Source organism: Anser brachyrhynchus (genome assembly GCF_964034855.1).
Source record: "Anser brachyrhynchus genome assembly, chromosome: 2".
NCBI lineage: Eukaryota > Metazoa > Chordata > Aves > Anseriformes > Anatidae > Anser > Anser brachyrhynchus.
In genome coordinates this window covers 118,881,783-118,903,106 of record NC_137695.1, presented here as the reverse complement: position 1 = coordinate 118,903,106, position 21,324 = coordinate 118,881,783, and the positions used below count along the sequence as shown (strand labels likewise).

General features: G+C 33.9%; 1 long non-coding RNA gene across 2 annotated transcripts; it reads left to right on the top strand.

Annotated features, from left to right (window-relative positions):
• Positions 1–306: 306 nt before the first annotated feature.
• On the top strand, positions 307–17,764 carry LOC308191352. 2 transcript variants are annotated; one of them, XR_013947908.1, is made up of 4 exons: positions 307–1,013; positions 3,191–3,236; positions 13,969–14,081; positions 14,599–17,764. It is a non-coding gene; the product is annotated as an uncharacterized lncRNA (long non-coding RNA). The 2 variants fall into 2 exon arrangements; XR_013947909.1 differs by having other exon boundaries at positions 308–1,013; positions 14,602–17,764.
• Positions 17,765–21,324: the final 3,560 nt, after the last annotated feature.

The following is a 21,324-nucleotide window of genomic DNA, read 5'->3' as shown; positions in this document are numbered from 1 at the left end:
ATGTTATCAACTGTAACTTTAATTTGCCATTCATAATCCTGATTTCCAGAGGTAGTTGTAGGTAAACTTCAGTAAAATGGACATTCTGTATTCCACATTTGCAAAACATGGCTTCTGATATTAATTTATGTGGTTCTGTCTCTAATTTATGTGGTTTGTACTGATTCCTTCCTCACTAGATGATAATCAGAAGTAGATTACAAAGCATAATGGAAAGTACATGGACTGACATTGGCTGTGAAGGGGTAGCTGCGGCTCCACCATTCTAACAGCTCAAAAATTGTTTTGTATTGTAGAAAGACTTCCTAATATCTGTACAGTAACATATAGGCAAGGATAAAACAGAGATAGCTAAAGGCAAACAAAGGCAAACAAAACTCAAAGAATCAATGTTGCTGGATGTCTAACCATCCAATGCGTATAGCATACAGTTATGAGTTCAACCTTAACGTGTTGTGCTCACTGTTAAGCTGATTTGGGTGGTAGATATATTTCCAGGTAAGATAGCTTGTATTTCAACAAATTATCTATAATGTATATGGATAATTTTGTAAGAATTTTAATTCTGTATAGAACCTGAGATTCAAATTTTCCCTTAATGGCTCCATGTCACTAATATTAACCAGAAGTAAACCAGAGGTAGAACACAGAAATTTAAAACCAGATTGCCTTTCTCAGAGCAATCCCCTGGGATGTTCTTAGTGTGAAACACTTTTGGAAATAACATTTTTTTAAACCATCTGTTAACTATTTTGAACAGCTAGAAGGAAGTGAAGTAGTCAGAATTTAAATGCAATTTCTACACCTTGGGTAATAAATAAAAAAAATGCTTCTCTAAAATTTAAGGACTGTTTTTGACCTGATTGAGATTTATTTCAAGTCTGATCTTCTTTATTTCAGGTTATTATGATTTCATTCTTGAATAATAATGGTTGTCTCTGAGCCCACTGTTTTAGTTAGAACTGTTTCTCCTCATGTGCATAGCGTTATTAACTTCAAATTCAATGTATCAGGTAAGCCAATATTATAAGATCTTTTTAAATTCTTCATAAGCCCATAATAAGCCCTTTCCTCTACTTCACTGGATAAACGCTACCTCACTTTTCATTCCTTTCTTTATACTCTTTATAGATGTATTGAACAATACTTAACATAGTGAAATGGCAAAGACCTAATGGCAAATTCATACTGTCTTTTTCTTACTTTCTAATTATATATTTGTTATGGGACCTTCCCAGTGACTCATTAGTTTCCTTAGGAACCTCTGAAGGATTTGGAACACTTTGGAGTACTCATATGGAGTTCCAAGTAGGCAAGGTTTATCTGTTTGATAAATACTTCATTGGCATAAAACGGCAGAAAAATAGATACAGAAAAATCTCTTTATTTTAGATGTGTCCATTTCAGAAAATTTGTGCATTTATCATAATTTTTCCAAGATGTCATTAATTAGAAAGTTATATTGTAGCAATTCTATAATCACAAATATGGTCGTGGAGAATGATGAGATTATGAAAGGTTAAATTTGACAAAGTAGATTAATGTATTAAAAAAAAAAAAGAAATATTTTGAATTTATGTATACAGTTAAGAAAAGCTTAGAAAATACTTAAAGATTAGGGGAAAAAAAGAAGGAAAGGGAAAGAAAACTTAATTTTTTATTTTTTTAGAGAAATGTGGTACCTTGATATTTAGCAATAAGGAATATTAATTCTAGCTCTTGATTTCTGCTGAAAAGTTAATTAGGTTGTAGCTCTGATTCAAATTACCTGGTTTTGCTTTGTTTTCTTTTAATTTCTTTGGTAGTAGGTACTACTTTTCTTAGTAGTTTTTTTTTTTTTCTTGTGCTTCAGTCATGAGACTTTTTTTTTAGTTTTGTTTTCAATTAAAGACAATACTATTATTATTATTTTTTTTTTTCCTGAATGATAGAAACTTTCCTAACTACATTAGAATACAGTTATGTTATAGGATTATAATCAAATACATTTGATTTGTCAAGGCACAGTGACTTGATAATCAAAAGAATTAGAAAAAACCTTTTCAGGAAAATTGCTTCTAGGAACTCAATAATATATTAACAACATTTCTAATGTAACAGAATTGCATGACATTACTTGAAGTTCCAAAAAGTTTTCATCTTATGTAAAAATAACTTAGGGAGATGAACACCATTTTGAACTGCTTCTCCAATTTTTCTTTTATTTTCATCATAATTTTTTAAATTTTAATTTTCTTGTGCATTTTCTGTCATTTAGATGCTATTTTTCTTCTTCCGGTACTTAGTTTTTATTTTAGACACCAATACAAAACAAAACAAAACAAAACAAAAACAAACAAAACAATAAATATTCAGCTGATGGAAGAAGAAGCCATTGAGTGATGTTCAAGACTTCTTAGTTTGCTTCCAAAGTTAGGCTCAACACTGCTCTGAAGGAGGAGGTTTTGTTTTTTTATTAATTTCCTCTACATTCTTTCCAGCTTATGGGGGTATTGTGAAATGGATACACATTCAGCTAGACTCTTCAAATGCATCTGTCACTCTTTGAGAAACTATAATTTCCCATTACATCATCATAATTTTTTTCTGCAATAAGCTGAGAGCTTCAATGATGAATAAATGTAAATTGTATCTGATTCTTTTAATATTTCCTTGAATTGCCCACTTATAGCTGATGCTTTTGCTACCAAGTAAAAGATCAGTCTAAACAATTATATTTTGTAGAATTGCATTTTTTTTTAGAAGATAATTTTAAGACATGCTGAAAATACTGCTTTCCTTTCTTACTAGTGGTCAGCTTTTACTTAAAAGAATCATTAACTGATTCCTATAAATTTAATGAAATTAAAATTTTAGTGGAAGCAATATCTAGTCTGCTGTAATTAAGAAAAATAGCAATTATGTTCTCGTGTTTATGAGGTATTGCACATTTTATCTTCTGCAAGAAATAACCACGAAAGCATTTACCTGAAATAGTGCAATAATACATAGTATGTGTTTAATTAGACATAAAAGAACAACTTTATTTGAAAGCCTTCCTCTTTGGCTCATTGAGGAGGATTTTGCATTTTTATTGCTCTGTCTGTAAGCAATAAATGTTTGTGCTTTGCAATTCTCTGGAGATTCCTGTTTTAAATTTTTAAAATACCTTTCTTGTGTTTCAATTTATTTTTATGACAATGGAGCACAGACGGTCCTTTAGGAAGTGTTTGGTTCAGAGCATTTTAAAACAAGTGGTGAGTATAACTAGAATTTACTTTTTAGTCATATGAAATTGTTACTTTGAATGGTTAGTGATGAACTAGTTTGGATGCATATGTGGCTTTTATTTTATTATTTATTTTATTTTATTTTATTTTTATTTTTATTTTTATTATTTTTATTTTTATTTTTATTTTTATTTTATTTTATATTATTTTATTTTATTTTATTTTATTTTATTTTATTTTATTTTATTTTATTTTATTGATGTTGGGGAAAAAGGTTAATTTCTAACTTCAATTTGAGTGTCATGTGTAACCTGAAAGTAGATCTGGCTAATCAAACCTTAGTCTTAATAAAAAGACCACAAGAATTAGAAATTGAATTAAGAGTCTGTGAAGGACTCCTCATGCATATCCATGAAGCTGAATTAGTGCGAGTGAATGAAAGTAAATAGCTTTTTGATCTTTGATCTCCCACCCAGGCTTTGCCTCATACATGTTCTTAGGTGTCAAGCAGTTGTCATTACTGAGATAAGTAAATTGAGACTACACCTGAGTTGAGAATGCTGTATATACACAGACAACTAACATATAAGAAAAAGTGTTTGACTCATGCAAGGTTAAGATTCTTTGGATATATGTGAAGAACATATATTTATCTCAACAGGAGACAGAATACTATCAGCTGCACAGTTTCTCAGATATGAGAACAGATTTTCATGAAGAAAATTTTATTACTACTATAATCCCTATTATTTTCAAAACATAAAGTGAAATTCCTTGTAAGTGAAATAAGAAAATATATGTCTAAAGAACTCGCTGTGTTCTATGCCTATATTATAATATGTTTAATATGGGTGGATATTTTTAACTTTTTTTTTTTTTTAACTTGTCAGTTGATACATAGCTGGTAGAGAACAAATAGGTTAGTGGTGTATCCTACATTGTAAAGGATGGCATCTGATTTAGTAAGAGATCTAATTTTTCCTGTCGCTTTTCTTGCCCTTCAGTCAAGGCCAATAACATTTTAAGTTTCTTAATTTCCACCCTTAGATTCTCTCTTGCACTAAAAGGCCAGTGATATTTTCAGCACCTCACTTTCTGATATTAATGCAGCATATTCTATACCTGCAATTCTTTCAGGGGGAGGAGATTCCTTAATTTTCTTTTGCATGCAAGACAAGAAAGCTGCCAATACTGTACAAATAATTCCTTTGCTTTTACCTTTCCACATTTTTTGTTCACTTCTACATTGTTCTATCTGCTCTATCACTTTGTCCTCATCTTTCCAAAATTTTGGACCCCATTGCATTCCTGGTTTGGATGATTCACACTTATATTTTTGTAGCAGTTTATCCATGGCAATCCTGCTGACTATGCCAATTTTACTGTCACGTTAAAGGGTACTTAACAGAGTCTAACACTTGCCTGTTTTAGAGCCCTGCTAAGGGCTTTCATTGAGAGAGTTTCACAAAGTTGAACATATTTAACAATGTAACAGATATAACAAATTTGGAATTGCTGTTTATAAATATACTTACTGCAACAGCACTAATAGCACTAGCAAAATGCTGCCCTGGATATTCCTCATCAAATAGTGAAGGTACAGAGCTTACCAAGAAGGCATCCCTATCTTGGTGGAAGAGAAGGGGAAGACTGTCAGCTGCCTTTTCTAGGTCTCCAATTTCTTCCCCTCCTCCCCCCAACCCCCATCTTCTTTTTTCCTCACTTTTTTTTTTTCTCCTAGTACTAACTTTTTCACTTTTATTTTTTATTTTTTTTTCTGTTTAGAATAACTCCTAACACTCTTTTATATTCTAATCTTATGTATTCCCTCCCTGAGGTGATGTTTATCAATATTTGGGTCAAGAATTGAGTATTATAGTCACACAAGTTTAGCATGTACTTCATTAAGTTCATTATCATATTCAGGACTGTTAATTTTAATATTCATTTTACACATAATGAAGCAAAAGGTTTCACTCAGGCACTGTGGCCCTCAAGACTCTGTTCCACCACCAAAACAGGGCCCTCCCACCAACACAAGATTCCTTTCTTCAGCAGCCTCTCATACCAACCTTGCAGATCTCCACCCACAAAGTTTTTGTAAGATATAAACAAGAACAAGATGCTCAACTCCACTTTGCCCAAGGCTGGTGCTTATCATTGATACTAACAAGTCTGACTATTCTCCACAATCATGTTGTGGTCACTATATAGACACTATAAAGTACTTAATTTATTCTTTTTGGTAATTAAACCAAAATTGTTTTTTAGGGAGTTGATAATCCAAAGCCTGGGAACTAGACAGGTGAACAGAACACATTGGCAAACTGCTTGAATGACAAACATGAGTCCTAGCATCAAAGCCAGGTCCTTCCTCGCAAATTTCATAGTGCAGTTCATGCATTTTCTCAAATGAAACATTTTCTGTTTTTGACTATATTCAGTGAATTTCAAGTGTGGATATTAATGTGAGAGTTATTTCATAGAATCATTGAATATTTGGGGTTGCAAGGGAACTTAAAGATCACCTAGTTCTAACCCCACTGCCATGGGCAGGGACACCTTCCACTAGACCACATTAGTCAAAGCCCTATCCAGCCTGGCCTTGAACACCTCCAGGGGTGGGACACCCACAGCTTCTCTGGACAACCTGTTCCAGTGCCTCACCACCCTCATAGTAAATAATATCTTCCTTATATCTAATCTAAATCTACCCTCTTTTAGTTTATAACCATTCCCCCTTGTCCTATTGTTGCACTCTAAGAGGGACAAAGAGTCCCTCTCCAGCTTTCCTCTAGAACCCCTTTAGGTATAGTCGCTATAAGGATTTCTGAAATCTTCTTAATACGTATTGACTTGGAAGAAGGAGTATGCAAAAAAATTAGTCTTTGGTAGCAGGAAGAAAGGTGTATAAGCAATATATCATATCAGTTTGTAAATGATTAATTCATTTAGATTATGTTCTGTGTCATCTTCATAATCATCCTTTTCCCATCATCTTTGAATAACTGACAATGATGTGTTCTTTCAGCTATTGTTTTACCTGTCTTCTCATTGTTTCACAAGTCAGTGTCAATACCTGCTCTGGTCTGTCAGCCTTTGAAAAACACTCCTACTTTTATATAAAAGATCTCTAGTCAAATCAAATAGGAAGCTACTATTCAGTGACTGTTGCCTGTATTTTGGAAGCTGAAATACCATATAATGCCTGGATAGGCAGACAGACATACACAGATTAACAAGAGCCCATTCAGAAGCTTTTTTTTGAGGGAACTACTTACTTTGCCATACATCAGAAACTATCTCTTTTTGTTAGTGAGACATAATATTAAAACCAGGAAGGTTTTCTTTTCTGTGAGTAGCCTTTTTCACTTTTAAGATCAAAGGAAGAATGAGAGTATGCAGGGAATGCTACCTCTTAGTTATAAACAGTCTATGATAGAGTCTTATCATGCGAATTAAAAGTACCTTCTGAGTCATCACTTGTAGGATGGCAAGTTCACTGCTGCAGCAGCAGACTCATCTGAACATTTTCTGATCAAGACAATAGACACATTGAAATGTTAAGGTGTGCTTCGCTGCACTTGTATGTTTTTCATTCAAGTCTTAGAAAACCAGTTGTGACATTTGAGACAGTGGTGTTGTTTCCATAGGACTAAACTTTAGGAAGTAATGAGAAATTGTAATCTATTCCTTTAATTTGGGATATTGCTGCAAATATTAAGATAAATAAATGCACCTACAAGGGAAATTTGAAAGGGAATATGTAATTAAGTGTTATTAAGCTTAAATGAGAACAGAGAATACTTGGACCACAACAGAATCTCGAATGTCAAAGCTAAAAACTACTTGATTAATAAGCTTTGGACTTTACAGAATAATAATAAATAAATAAATAAATATTTTTTTCATGCTAGAATTCAATTTTTAGAGCACCAAACTTTCACATTTCTGCAACATATTTCCTGTCTTAAGTAGGAAAACTACAATGGACAGCATACCTGTCAGTAAAACATTTGTTTCTCTGTGAAGAAATGATGGCTAACTCTAACCCCCTGACTTTTCATAAGGACGTTAAAATAAAGATTTTTTTATAGGATCCAGTCTCAGGGTCCTGACATTGTTGGCTTCACAGCACTTGGGTTTCTAAATGGTCCTAGGAGCCTTCATTGAACAAAAGCACATTTTGATTATTGTATAGTATGATGAAACTGTTTTACTTTGTTTTGTTAATAGCCATGAAACACCTATTCTCCTCCTATTCTGCAGCTACTCTTTTAATTTAGCCATTTTTGCATATCAAATGGAGCAAATATATCTGTAAATATGCACAGGCTGACATTGTCTGTGCCATAAGTTCATGTCAGGTTTCAAAACAAAACTACAACACCAAGGATAGCATAAAAGGAACAATTCCAACATATCCTTGTAACTACATATCACAAAATTTATAGTACACGTGCCTGTACTTTTCCAACAGAATGTGGCTATCCAACAGCTTAGTAGAATTCTCAGAATTTCAAATTATAATGAAGTAAGCAATGAGCAGAGATAATGGAACTATTCCTTCCTCAGACTTTCTTTTGACACATTTTTTCTTTTTTGGGGGGTTCGTCATAAACAGAGAATGATTCTGAAGGGATATTCCATGATTGTTCAGACAGATATTTGCAAAAAATATATTGAAATCTATGATTTTTTTATCTATTGGTGTTCTTTAGAACATCCATTGTTAGACTTTTTTATGGTGCTGGACACTTCATCCTAATGTTTATTCAAGTTTCTTAAACAGCTGTACTTAGTACTTAACAGAATACAAATGATCATAATTTCAAAACCTCTCTTGTCTTCCTGAATCCTTTTCTAATGCTATGGCTATTGTAACACGGTGTTCCTTCAACAAATACATTAAAACTGTTGGGTTTAATAGTAGGTATTAGACTCTAACATCATCAGTAACATCATAATGCTGTCTTTCACATTGCTTGTACAGTGCTCTGGCACTTGACCGACAGGATTAAGCAGTATCCTTTGAAAGAGATAACTTTTCCTTGGAGAAATAACCAGTGTTTTTCGGACTGTCTGCAAAATAATAAGAGAATGATGTGGTCAAGAATTATGAGGTTTATTCTTTATTTGTGAAGTTAGATTAAGCATTTACAGGACAGTTATTGCATAATAGGCACAGACATGTAGCATGCACTACTAGAAATGCCATAGCTGAGTATGTATGAACTCTATTTCACACCTGCTAATCAAAGTCTGGGTTTTGGTCTGTGCTTTAGTTGGGAAAAACAAACAAACAAACAAACAAACAAAATACAAGGAGCCTTTCAGTTAGCTTCCTATATGGCAGGAGCATCAGAGCATCAAATCGGCATTCCATTTATTTATTTATTTATTTATTCTTTCAAGGCAGGGCTTCAGCTCTTTCTTAGTTAATTCTATATAAAAATGCCTCTCAGTGCTTTTGGAACAGTGTTCCACTGTTTGTTTGTTTATTTATTTATCTATTTATTTATTTATTTTTAAATCCCTTCTCACCCTGCTTCCCAGGACTCTGAAAATCAGCCTGAAGGGCTATGAACTGTAGCACGGCAGAAGCTAACAGAGGGTCTCATGAGCATCAGGGACCTAAAAGATCCAACTTCCACACAGATAAACAAGAAAGTACCTTTCACTCTTTACATTCGTTAGTGATCTGTTGCCCATTATCAGAAAGTTGAGAGAAGCTCCTGAATAACTGTGAAAAAAAAACAAAAAGCATGTTTACTATCTGCTTTGACGAAAATATTTCTCCTTCTGTACTGCTGGTTTTTTTTGTACTGCTTTTTTTTTTTTTTATTTTTTGAGGTGGGCGGGAGGAGTACTCTAAGAGGAAAGCAGTCAAACTTTGGTGCAAACAGAATTCTCCTAATAACCTAATGAAACAGGAGAGTAGTGCCTTATAAGTCACTTCAATGGAGACTTGTATTGAAGGGGGTCCCTGTAATGAACTGCCGAATTGCTGTAGTTCAGTAATTTTTTTCTCAAGAACCTTACTGAGCTGGGGAAGGTGTGAGTTTTTCATAGTCCACTGTGCATGTGCAGCTTCTTTCCCTGACACACTTCTACTGAAGAACTGCATTAACTGCTGGAGTTCACAGCTTTCATAGACTTAGAGAGTTTGAAGCTCAGAAATTAATTGCAAATATATAGAGTTCCTCTAATCTTTGTGATAACCAGAAACCTAAAAATAAAATAAAATAAAATAATAAAATAATAAAATAAAATAAAATAAAAATAAAATAAAATAAAATAAAATAAAATAAAATATAATATAATATAATATAATATAATATAATATAATAAAATAAAATAAAAGTGAGAAAACCAGAAATGTTTCAAGTAATCTAGGACACTAGAACAGAGGTTTAAAATTTTCATAAATAAAATTAATGTTTGAGAATGTATATACTCTGAAAATGTATCTAAGTAAAGGACTAAACCATATAGACTTAGAACTTGGAGCAGTCAAGTAGTAAGTGCTTCTGACACTAAACATTAAACAATAATCTCAGCATTAATTCATTATGATGCTTTTCACTTTCTTTGCTGAAAGGGAGAAGGGAAGTATATCCCTTCCTGGCCTTAGTTATCAGATCTATCTACATTTGTACTTTGTGGTCAGTAAAAAGGAGAAATTGGCAATTAAATAATAATTTCTAAATGTATTAATGGATGTGAATTCATTATCAATAAAACTCTTTCAAACACAGCAAAAATCTCCACCAAACTCATTTAGTATACTGATTTTTATTCTTTGTCCCTTAACATTCTCACATTCTTCTTTCTGCAAACTCAGTATGCAGCTGGCAGGCAGTATTGCAACAGCTCAATATCTGAATGATTGCACTAGTGCAGAAATATATTTGAAACAAATCAAAACATCAAAAATTAGTTTGTTCCCATTTGAGCTATGAAAAGAGTTTATTATACATAAAGTTAGATTTGTTACCATAGTTATCATAAAGTGTATACAACTTTTAGTTCTAAGTACTGCTGTGGTGGAAGCTGTTGAACCATAGAACAGCTTGATTTTGCTGTTAAGAGCACTAAAGTCTAAAAGAAAATCCAGTATTTGGTGTAATACAGTAAATGGGTATTACTGCTATGTGGATTTATCCATCAGTATTTATTCTGTTCCAGCATATTTTCATATAAGTATATGATAAAGGAAAAACATGATAAGAATTTTCTGTGTGTGTTAGAGTTATGTGCGAGGTTTCAGTAACACAGTCTTTTAGTAATGTATACTTTAAAATCTGCAATAGAGAGTAGAAATTCCTATTTCGGGTTTCTCTTTAAGAAAAAAAAAGTTTTATGTATCTTGCCTCTGAGGCACAGTGCTCTGCCAAATTATAACATCCATCAGAAAACTAATTGTCATTAGGGAAAACCTACTGTTGTTCTCCATTTAAGTATGAACAGTGTATGTGAACAGAATGCACAGTTGCACTGAATTGTATTACACTGTTCTTTGTACTTGTAAAATAATAATCTTCCAAAGAGAATTTAATTTATTCACTTCAGTCTAGATTTTAATTATATTCTGATATATCAGAAAACACTATATGTTTTTGAAGCCCATTAGGGATCTTTCTTACTCAGATGTGGGAAATGGAGTGCTTTGTCTTGCTGCATTCGCCTTGCATTTGATTAGGTACTGGGTCCCACCAGCTCAGATTAATGACCTGCCTTTCTTTGTTAGATATGCTGTGGCTCCTTGCAGACAGAAAATGACCAGCACTCCCTTCTGCCATATGAACATAAAATCACATATATTTTTGTGTATTTTTAGTGTGGTTTGTTTGTTTGTTTGTTTGAGTTAAAGTTCTTCACTTAACTCTTGACAAAGGTCCACTTCATAGGTGTAGAGCTTCTAATTACTTTAAACTAATAATTTTGGGAGGTCTAATACTGAAGTTTAGGCCAGCATCCTTTCTCCTTTCTCCTAAATGTTATTTATCTGAGCAAAAAGAACAGTTTAAATTTTTTTTTGTTTGTTTTGGGGGTGGGTGTGCAATAACTCTGATTATGAAATGGAGGAACTACATATGTCTTGTGGGATCTACTGAAGGTCATTTCTGTCAAGACCAAATTATTTGACTGTCTTTCATTTTCAGACTCTAAGACTGCCTATTTTGAACAGAAGTGAGCTGAGTTACAAATGTCTTATGATCCAATTATTCTTTATGCCTTTTCTTTTGCATTAGCATTTCAGTTTCAGAGACAATTCTCTATAATTTCCTGAAAGTGATGAGGTTACACCATGTTCCTTATCTGTAATGAACTGGTCACACCTGGGGAAATTTTTCCATGCCATTTCAATAAGCATATTATCTAGGAATAACCACTGCTTAGTTTTCACCTGATATGATCAAAGGTCCCAGTGAGTGAAGGCTGGAGTTTTTGGAACATGTGTCTTCATTGCCAGCCCTCACATCAGAGGCATCTGGATTTGCTTTGCAGATAATCTTGGATGTAAGTGTCTTTTATGCTGTATGTTAGCTTTGAGCCCAACCCTTATCTGTTTCAAAAGTCATCTTCTGTTCATAATGCATGGATCAATACAAACACTGAAGCAAAAACTTTAACAACCTTTAGGTTACACATAGGAAGAAAATTTGGGACCTTTGTCTCTTTTAACGTGAGTATGTGAACCGGCTCTAGCATGTGTTGTGGTGATGATGGACAGAAAACTGGGCTGGGGTATGCCTGTTGTACAGACACCAGCATTGCCTTTTAGAAAGGCATATGAGGTCAGCGGGACATGTTGAGCCAAGCCAGCCCTTGAGTATGCAAGGAAACTTGCCACTGACCTTTGGGTCCCTGAGATCCTGATTGCATGAATGCATGGAACAAGGTCGGGAAGAGCATGAAGCCATCTTCTCATCTTGGTTCTTCTAAAGGGTTGTATGTATGTAGAGAAGGTGTTAAAGATCAGGAAGCCAGTGAGATTTCTAGAAAGGTCTGGTTAGAGAAATGAGCTGCTAATCTAGTTTTGAGAGAGAATATGTCTCCTGTAGTACATCTTGATGATCTGGATAGGCTGGACTGATGGGCTGAGGTCAACTGCATGAAGTTCAACAAGGCCAAGTGCCGGGTCCTGCACCTGGGGCGTAACAACCCCAAGCAGCGCTACAGGCTGGGAGATGAGTGGCTGGAAAGCTGCCTGGCAGAGAAGGACCTGGGAGTACTGGTTGATAGGCAGCTGAATATGAGCCAGCAGTGTGCTCAGGTGTCCAAGAAGGCCAACAGCATCCTGCCTTGCATAAGAAACAGTGTGGCCAGCAGGTCTAGGGAAGTGATTGTGCCCCTGTACTCGGCTCTGGTGAGGCCGCACCTCGAGTACTGTGTTCAGTTTTGGGCCCCTTGCTACAAGAAGGACATGGAGGTGCTTGAGAGAGTCCAGAGAAGGGCAACGAAGCTGTTGAGGGGTCTGGAGAACAAGTCTTATGAGGAGCAGCTGAGGGAGCTGGGGTTGTTCAGCCTGGAGAAGAGGAGGCTCAGGGGAGACCTCATCACTCTCTATAGGTACCTTAAAGGAGGCTGTAGAGAGGTGGGGGTTGGTCTATTCTCCCACGTGCCTGGTGACAGGACAAGGGGGAATGGGCTAAAGTTGCACCAGGGGAGGTTTAGGTTGGATGTTAGGAAGAACTTCTTTACTGAAAGGGTTGTTAGGCATTGGAATAGGCTGCCCAGGGAGGTGGTTGAGTCACCATCCCTGGAGGTCTTTAAAAGATGTTTAGATGTAGAGCTTAGCGATATGGTTTAGTGTAGGACTTGTTAGTGTTAGGACAGAGGTTGGACTAGATGATCTTAGAGGTCTCTTCCAACCTAGACGATTCTGTGATTCTGTGATCTTACTTACGTGTAATGTCACTTATGTCACATGTGACAATTTTAAGTACTGTGCAACTTTGCTGCAGAGTGCTTAGCATTTGATTGTTTAAACTTTCCTGAGCTGATGGAAAGTTTAAACTCTTAAAAATGTATGTATGCATCGCTGGCATGGTTTCTCTTTTATTTTGTACTATTTTAGCAAGTTATTAAAAATCTTAGGACTTGACTGCTGTGTATAGAGAACAGACTAGTGTATTTAAAGATATGCTTTTACTTTCCATGCACAGATTTCATTAAACTAGTTAATATTTTGAATTTCTGCAAAGTAAAAATGTTGGAAATCAAATTCAGAGGTGAAAAAATAAATGTCTGTATACATCACTTCTGGGAGAATATATCTTGACCAGTACTTCCTGTTCTTATGCAAAACCTTTACAAATTAATTTTGTATGAAAGGTGGGAACCTCACATACTGTGAGGTGGGATGTAGACATGTTATTTGACTAATATAAATCAGAATTTAAATTTCTAAGTGTAAGAAACCACCTTTTTTGCCTAGGTGTTTCAGGTAGAGTTTATACATTTTTCACATAACTGAGAGTGATATCAAATATGGATCAAACTGCAATAATTGCAAGAAAATTAAATACCAACTGAAGATGTGCTATGGACAGCAAAAAATTAAAAAGATAATTAAAAAAAAAATCAAAGTATATATGACCCACACTGAGGGCTTGGTATAAAGTGTTTTAAGGTTTTGCTGTTTCTTAAGCTTTTTCATCTAGTCTTGTATGAACAGTGGTTTACTAAATTGTGTTACACCTTGGCTCAGTTTCTATCTTTTTCTCATACTGCTTCCCTCTGCTTTCTACAGGCAAACAAGCTGGAGGCTTGCCTTAGGCCAGAAGGATGCATAGATGGTAATGGGACTGTACAGAAGGAAAATGACTACTGGGGAAAGACAACTGCATTAGCTTTAGCTGTAAGGTATGTGCTGCTGAAAGTTTCACTAAAGTTTAATTTTCCCTTTCCTCTGTTATAATGCCAACTGAAACTACTTGCGATGAGGAATTAAGAAAGAAAAGTCTTTTTGTAACTTTCTGTGGTGTGGTGCAGTTGGAAAAGTGAATCTATTGGAGAAAGGCTGTGAAGTTTTGCCATAATCATGAATTAATAAATGGAAAACAAACTGAGCTTGAATTTATTCTTCCTGTCCCTTGAGTAGAATATTCCCATGTTGATGTTGTTGCATGTACCTTTGATAGTTCTTCTGTCAAATAACTATGAGAGATAAAAGATTTTATTTTTTCCTCTATCTCTGAGAAGTAAATTAACTGTATAGTGACAACAGGTTTTTTGGTTCTTAATGTAGATGTTAGCTTATTCCAGTGTCACCAGACTTCTAATATTTTTATTTTTTTAATGTGATTAAAATCTTGAAAAATAAGTGATTTTTTATTATAATTATTATTATTTATTTATTTATTTATTTATTTTTGTCCAGCAGGTGCTCACTGTTTCTACCACACTACCGCATATATGTGGTCCCTGTTCTGCCTTCTCACAGAACCAGTTTTGGCATCCTCAGTGATCTCAGATTACTGTGTTCCTGAGGATTTTAGGTAGCCGTATCTACTTTAATATACAAAATCTTATTTCGTTATATTTGACATGAAATTAATGTAATGCAGAAGAAAAACAACAGGTGTCTGTGCCTCAAGTTCTGTTTGTTTCCCTTAGGATAGACAGAAGGCAATTAAAAAATATTTTGTATATCCTATATGCAAGTCTTAGCTATTAAATACTCATCACCTGTTCCAGTACCTCACCACCCTCTTAGTTGTCCAAAGCACATTGTCCTAAACAGGTATTTTCCTTTCATGTACATATGCAGACATGACTCACAAACAACAAAGCCTTGTCTATTTTGTCCATACCAACAACATCAAAGTACAACCTTTACAAGTGCCTTTGTGATATTGGATCTGTATACATACCACATTCTGAAACAGCCTTCCAATAGAAATTCTACATAACCTTCTACAAGATGGGGTTTATAGTATCTTTACAAAAAAAAAAAAAAAAATCCAATGTCACCATGTCCTCTATTTCTGTAAAAGTCATGAGGTTATATTCTGAAAGGTATATTATTTTAAAGGCTGCGATGTGCTTTCAAAAATCTGAAAAAGCTACACCTTCAAAATTAAATATATCATATCCTCCAAAGTACTAACCCCTATTAACTTGTTGATGGTAGTTAAAATTAAAGCAGTTGAAGACCTTGAAGACCTAGTTTAGAAGACTGCTTATTTGAATTCAAGAAGGTTCTGTGCACACAAGATCCTACTGATCTTACTGCATCAGTTGATCTAACAGGAGATATGCCTCCATTACCACTGTATGTTCATTACAAATTTATGGCAACATAGCTACAATGTCACTGCTATATATATGTAGTTAATTTTAAATGAGCTTTATCATGCAAGCAAGAGTATGTAAACAGAATTTAGACTTGAATACCTACATGCCTGAGTACATTTTCCACTGAACTTCCCTGACACCAGATCTCTTAAAGGGATATAAAGAACCTCTGTGCTACATTTGCTGCACCTAAATTGATAAAAACCTGTCCTTCTTTCCTTCTTTGTTTAATTTCTTACCTTTTGTCACCAGTTGATTACTACACCGGACTACTTCATAATGTTATGAATGAAGGTTTTTATCACCTAATTAACGTAACTATTGATGAACAAGCACAAATACCAGATCACTGATCTGTATTCACAAAATATTGCCAAAAAAATATTACCAAATAACATATTATTCACAAAATAATGTATTTGTTATGCAGGACCAAAGTATGTGTTTGTGTATGGTTATGGAAAATCAGAGGTATAATTTTCTCTTTTGTGTGTGTGATTTCTATCAAGATAATCAATGATAGTGGTGGACAAAACGAAAATTCAGTATTCTGTGTGCAAGTTTCTACATTTGCATATTAAAATGCATTGCTGTTAGATGAAGTAAATATAGCAAGATATATCAGCACTTTACTGTACCTCCTTGGATTTAAACAAGTTCACCAGTTTAAGCATGCAGACAAGTACTTAACTAAATATAGTTGATCTCTGGAACTGGGAATTTTGTCAGAATTATATTGAAATGAAAGATCATAGAGATAAGGCAAGAAAACCTTGATTCTATGTCTTTTTCTTAAAAACAAACAAACACTTTTAAAAGGTCTATCAGATTTATTCACATTGAAGTACAGGATTAAAGGCCCAGCTCACATATGCTTTTCTTACTGGCAACACATATTAAGAACAGATTAATTCAGGCATAACACCTGAATATTATTTCTTGTTTTATTTATAATATGCTTATACCTATCCTTCCTTCTATAGCAGCCTGTCCTTCCCTGTTGGTTCAGAAGCCTGAGGTAATTTTCTTAGCAATAGTCCCCAAAGGGTTGTAATTATTAATCCAGAAAAGAATAAGAAAAGATTTTAGAGACATTACAGTGCAAGACCACTTGATAAGAAGAAGGTGAGGATCTACATTTTGAAAGCATATAACCAGATAGCATTTGACACAGGAAAGTCACTAATCAATTATTATTATCAGTAAGCATTTTAGTACTATTTTCTCTTTAAATGACATCAAATTATTTGTACTGTTAAGAAGATTCCATGCTCATCAGAAATGTACTATGAAACATGCCTTTAGTTTAATACAGATCAGGTACATACCATAAAACAAGCTTCTTAATCAGTATGGAAGACTAGAATGTATGCCAAGAAATATTAATTGACTTTTGTATTAAAATGGACTACTACAAACCAGCTATTTTTTTATATATATTATTTATAGTGGAAGATATTTATGTTCCCTCATTGTGAAATAATGGCTTGGTGTGATCTGTTGAAAATAACTACCAAACACAAGCACATTATTTACAATAGAATGGCAACTATGTTGACAATTTAACACAGCAAAAGCTTGATTTACAAAAGAGATTAGATATCTGTTTTCTCAAAGTTTAGCATACACTGGAAGAATTCAATGCCAATTTTATACATGGATTCTATACTGTGTTGTTTTCTTTTCTTAGCTTAGCATGTTTATGTCAATAGTTTCTAGCCTGACTGGTCTTCAAGCCTCATTAGAAGACCTGAGTAACTTTTCAAATGTTATTTGAGATTCCGAACTTCTTATCCATAAAGAAAATAAAGAAGAGGGTATTATTGGAGTATTAAATAGTTAATAAGAATATCCCAAGTCATCAATATGGTAGCTATGCAGGTCAAATTAAAACACAAAGCTATGACAGTTTCTGACTCTTGAGACCATCACTGAGAAATGCCACTTTGAGTTTCTCTGTACATAACTGATGAAGAGTTTTCTCAAGTAAATTAGTTCCAATGTCACAGAAGTGGTGCAATTAGGTAAATGTATTTCTAAATGCTCTGTTATTGCAACTGGAATACATATAAAATGCTTAAAATAAGTATCAATATGCTTGTGTATTCTCATTTACAATAACATCTAAAAATTATTATGGAAATTTCTGCTAAATCCTGGTTTTCTTAAAATCTGCTATTTCTAAGAAAAAAATAAAACAAAACAAATAACCCCCCCCTCCAGTTGTCAAACTATAATGTTAGCTTTCTTGATGAATCAATGTATGTAAAAATAATTTTCAGTTTCTTGGTCATTTATTTTCTTAATAAATAATAAATAATCAAATCTCAATAATCCTCAATAATAAAATTTTAAGAATAAGGATGCTGATTTCGTTTTAGACAAAAGATTATTAGTTGAAAAAATGTAAACATTTTTAAGGCATACATAAAAAGTTAGACAACTGATATTTAGGTAAGACACAATAGCGTAATGAGTAGTTTTTTATAGTTTTTGTTGTTGTTTATTTTTATGGTTATAGATTTTTCATATGAAACAGTCTCAATTCGGAGATTAAGTTAGCCCCACTGACTTCAGCTAAACTTATGTTTTAGTCTTTTCTGCAAAGATGAGCACCTGTAAACTGAGGATTTAGAGACCATCACTATTTGTTTATTGTCAGCCTCTGATTAGTAAAGATGGATAGCAAATTGGCTTTAAATCTCTGCTGACTCTCAGCCTTTTGTAATCCAATCCTTTGGACACCATTCTTGTGCTAGAAATTGGAAACAAATACACTGTGATATTTATTTCATCAGCCACCCCATTTAACATCACTGACTGTGAAAACTTTGATGTTTCTTTTTTCTTTCCTTTTCCACCTTCTGATTGATTACTAGACAATCTTGGTGTTCATATATACGTCAGCTTTACAGTAATGTAGCTCAATAGAATATATCTCATTTGAAATCTGATAAGTAGTAATATTAAATATACTGTCCATCAGATTTCATATTAAGAATATTATTTAATACTATTTATCTTGAAATTAACCCAGTGCTGACTTTGTGAAAATCAGTCAAGAGCATGAGCCCTGCAGATTTATTGTATTTATTTCTGAGTAGGCTGAATTTCGGCAAGGCTGAAGATTATTCTTTTTCTTTACTTTCTTCCCCTCTAATTTCTCACTATGCTGAGGATCATTTTTCTACTTTAGCAGGAGTATTACTGCATATATTATTTGGTGCAACCTCAAAATATTTTGGAGAAACCAGCTAGCTCTAGTGTTAAACTAGACAATCTCGAGTCTTTCACTTACTTTGCAGTTAAATAATTATTTGTCTGTTTGTTTCAGATGGTATTGTGTTGGGATAATTACTACAGCAATGCAGTGCAATGTTCCTCTAAGTAACTTGCAGTCAAAAAAGCAACCCACAATAAAATTTTATTTTTTTTTCAATCAAGTCTAAGGATATTTTTTGGACTGCATACTGAAAAGAAACCAGGGTGGAGATTGTCAGTTGTGTGGCTTATTTTGTAGCTATGATTGCAATAAATGTCTGTTTTTCATGGAAGGCTGGCCAGCTGTAAATTCTGTAGGTTCACTATATGAAATCAAAAGATGATTTTGTTCTCTTAAGTAGTATGGGCAGTTTTATATTTTTATGACTTTTTACAGTGACAAAATAAGGATATTTTAGCAGTAGAATCATGATACCAAGTATTTCAAAACCTCATCCTTTAATTTCACCAAGTCACTACAGGGTCAGAGATTTTCATCAGAGAAGTAATCAGAGGAGCTCTCTGATGACGAGCAAGTAAACATCCTAATTTATTGTATGGGTGATGAGGCATATGACATTCTGAGAAGTTTGCTGGTTAGCATTGCTTGAGAGATGAACTATGCCACTCTAAAGAAGAAGTTTAATAAATGCTCAATTGGAAATGAAACTCAGTGGAATAGGAAGATTTTTACCGGGCAAAGCATATCAGGCCTGCTTTTATCACAACATTGTATGCTTTAGTAAAGCAGAACAAATGGATAGTTTCCTCCTAGACTGGGTTATATCAGAATGGTCAGAGAAAACAGGTTGATTTGGGTTAGATGCTGAGGAAAGCTGTCAAGAGGTGACTGAAATATTCACTATGTAATGTTCTCCTAATTATTGTCTGAAATTATATCTTTTATGGAGTTATATCAATTTCAAGAAAATCTGTCTGAGGAAAAAACAAACAAACAAAAAAACAGCTTTAAAAAATCATTTAAAAATTATTTCGAAGTTCACTGATACACTACACTTGCATCTTAAAAAAAAAGGAGGGGGGAAGATCAATTTACATAAAAGTGAATTGTGGGCCTTTAAAGAAATAAATTGCTTCTACTGACAGTCATATCATTCTCTGCTGAAAATTTTTCTGGAATTTTTTAAAGTTGACATTTTTCTACTTGTTTCATTAAAAAGATAAGCAAAATCAGAGAAAAAATGGGAATGGTAAAGTGCATTTCAAGTCACCTGTAGAGAGCAATGATCAAATGAGAAGTTTATCTACATGAGATGAGACCAGGAAATGTACTGCTGAAGGACTGTGCTTGAAATATTGATAATATTCCTAATCCATAACTTAAATGGTAGCTTTTCACTAAAGCTTTGCATAGAGGCATTGCTCAAACTCCTAGAAAGTTTGATTGTTCTTTGAAAACAAATTGTTCTTTGAATACAGATACTGAGACTAATTCTAGGAGATCTATGTTAGATTCTGTCTACTGTTTACATATATCTCAGTTAGAATTCAAAGATGAATTGGTAGGAACCCATGTGCTTTTGACACTGACTTAGTGCTGTTGAATAAGCGAAGCAGATCCATGCTGTGTATCACAGCTTTGTTCCTCAGTTCTGTTGTCTCACACCACCTAGACTGGTTTATCTAAGCTCAGTCAAGGGGCTTTTAGTTTAAATGCAATGTATATTTATATGCAATAAACCCTGCAGTTTTCTGGTCAGGCAGGACAAAGATCTGGAAGAATACATCACAGCTCCTTTCTCATTCTGTGGAGTTGATGGAAAAATGATTCAAATCAGAATGTAAAAGAGTTTCAGGGAGGAGAGAGAGCTCCTCCTGAAGTCAAAGTGGGTCTGGAGAGTTCTCCTCTATCATAAGTACAAATAGGGTCTGAACATCCTCCATCAAGGTAAAAATCACAATAAGATCTGAGGTTGTGTCTGTACTGCAACCACAAATGAGATGTAGCATTTTCAAGGTAGCTATATCACAGTTGCTATCAAGCAACTGCGAAGTTGCAGTCCCTGATGTACACACCTGTTGCTACCTATCTTTTCCCCTGACTAAACCAAGATGAAGCTAATAGTAATTTAATTTCATAGCTACTGTTACTAGCTACTGTTTCATAGCTACTGTTCATAGCTACTGTTGCTGATAACTAGGGTTATCTAGCTAGACTTTGTTTGATTAAATATGGTGCAATCATATTTATAGTTTCCAGCATAGATACACATTAAGAAAATATTTCTCGTTTGTGTTCACATTTAATACAACATCTAGACAGATTTTCCAATTAAAAATAAATAAATAAATAAATAATGAAGGGAATGAATATTTTTCACAGATTTCAAAGACCAAGAAAGTTTTGAAATATACTTCATGTTGGTTTTGATAATCCAATATTAACTCATATTAACTCACACGAGCTATTATTCTGTAAAATAATAATCTGATTTAATATACAATCACAGGTTGCTTTTAATATCATTGTAAATGTAGGTTGGATTTATTTACTGAAGTCAGGTTAAAATTCATACTTTGCTCAAAA